The following is a 2,554-nucleotide window of genomic DNA, read 5'->3' on the forward strand; positions in this document are numbered from 1 at the left end:
GGAGGGGTAGGTCGATTACATCAACCTCAGTACTTGACTGGTACTTAATTTATAGACCCTGAAAGAGTTGAAGGCAAAGTCATCTGCAGTGGCATTTGAATGCAAAATGTCAGAAGAGCTGCAAAATATTTTGTCTAGAATGCTGAAGATTCTGTTAGTTTATTGCTTTCAATAATAATAATAATAATAATAATAATAATAATAATAGTAGTAGTAGTAGTAGCTGTAGTAGTAGTAGTAGTAGTAGTAGTAGTAGTAGTAGTACTAGTAATGATAATAATAATGGTGACTGGGAGGACAACACTTATAATGAAAGATAGAAGAAAAGGGAATATTGTAGGAAACTACCATCCCATAGCATGCCTAAGCATAATCTGGAAGATACTCACTGATATATGTGTGGTAAAGGCATATACTTTCCTGGCATAGGAAGAAATGCTACCATGAGAACAAAAAGGATGTAAGAAGAGTTCTCAGGGTACCAAGGATCACCTGGTTATCGACAAAACAGTTTTGAAGCATTGTAAGAAACATTATACAAACATGTCTATGGCTTGGATTGACTTTAAGAAGGCATATAATATGTTACCTCATTCTTGGATCATTGAATGCCTGCAGATGTTTGGTGTTGCTGATAGCATAACAAATTTTTTGATGAATAGCATGAATGAGTGAAAAACCAAATTGTATTCAATTAATGTATTCCTTGGAGAAGTTAATATTAAAAGGGATATCTTCCAAGGTAACTCATTTTCTCTGTTACTATTTGTAATTGCACTAATACCCATAACAATGACACTTAGGAAAGTTAATATGGGCTATCTATGTGGGAAGAAATGCCCATCATTGAACCATCTTCTGTTTATAAATGACCTGAAATTGTTTGGGAAATCTGAAAAACAGATAGATTCTTTAACCAAAACAGTCCAGAAATGTGGTAGGGACATCGGTATGGAATTTGGGATTGTCAAATGCTCAGTGCTTAATATGAAAAAAGGGAAGAAAGCAGTGGATTGTGATTATCATCCGCAGAGACCATGGGTGGACCTGACTGTAGTGGGTATATATATATATGTAGGGATTTTGGAGCTGGATGGCATTCTACACAGAGAAATAAAAGTCAAGGTCAGCGAGGCTTATAAAAAAAGGGTGAAGATGGTGTTGAAATCCATCCTCACTATATCTGGCCACTGTAACTAGACTAAGGAGGAAATTTCAACACTGGATTGAAGGATGAGAAAATTGATGACGTTGCATGGGGCACTACACCCTAAAGCAAACGTAAACAGACTGTATATGAAAAGAAAGAATGGTGGCAGAGGACTAAGTAGTATAGACCATTGTATAAAGAGTGAAAGGAGAACGCTTGCTAAGTATTTGATAAATAGTGATGAAGACCTGCTGCAATATGCCATGAAAGATATGGGTGTAAATGCAGATGAAATAATGGACAAGGAAGTGTTTGACCAAAGAGCTGAGGAGAAGAGAAAAGAAGACCTTCTTGAAATGAGAATGCATGGACAGTTTGAAAAGAATACACAAAATGTTAAGGATAATGCAGCATCGTGGGCATGGCTTGAGTGAGATAATTTGAGGCGTACCACCGAAAGCCTGATCATTGCTGCACAAGACCAGGCTCTCACTAGCAATTCATCTATAAAACGTCTGGCACCCAGAAATGTAGACTCTGTAGAAAGAGTGTGGAAAATGTGACCCACTTGGTAAGTGGATGTGAGAGCCTTGCACAAAAAGAATACAGCCGCCACCATAATAAAGTGTGTGTATATCTTCATTGGCTCTTATGCCATAAATACAACTATGAAGTAACAGAGAACTGGTATGAGCATGTACCAAGTAAAGTTATGCAGGAAGATGGAAAAGAAACAATACTCTGGGACTATGATTTTCAGATGGATTGTGTAATTGAACACTGTCAGCCAGATATTGTCATATTGAATAAGAGAGACAAATACTGTCAGATCATTGCTGTAGCCATACCAAACGACATGAATGTTGTGAGTAAAGAGGTTGAAAAAATCACCAAGTACTCTGAATTGAAAGTGGAAATGGCAAGACATGTATGAAATGCGAGAGGGTTATGTAAAAGTGATACAAGTGGTGATTGAGCCGTTGGACTCAATCCCATTGAAACTTCAAGACTTTTTAAGGCAACTGAAAATCCCATGCAATATTGATGTCTAGCAAAAAGTATTATTTGCCTTAGGTCCTTGTGACTTGACAGATGATTAAAAACTCTGGTGCATTTTTACCTACACTGTTATAAAGGAATAATAATTATGATAATAATAATCCTTTCTACAATAGGCACAAGGCCTGAAATTTGGGAGAGAAGAAAATTGATTGCATCGACTCCAGTACTCAGCTGGTACTTATTTTATCAACCCTGAAAGGATGAAAGGCAAAGTCAACCTCAGTGAAATTTGAACTCAGAACATAGCGATGGACGAAATACTGCTAAGCATTTTGCCCAGCATGCTAACAATTCTGCTTGCTTGTCACCTTTAATGATAATAATAATTGGTGCACTGGGATA

The sequence above is a fragment of the Octopus bimaculoides genome, chromosome 9, assembly GCF_046866305.1.
Source record: "Octopus bimaculoides isolate indiv1 chromosome 9, ASM4686630v1, whole genome shotgun sequence".
Lineage (NCBI taxonomy): Eukaryota > Metazoa > Mollusca > Cephalopoda > Octopoda > Octopodidae > Octopus > Octopus bimaculoides.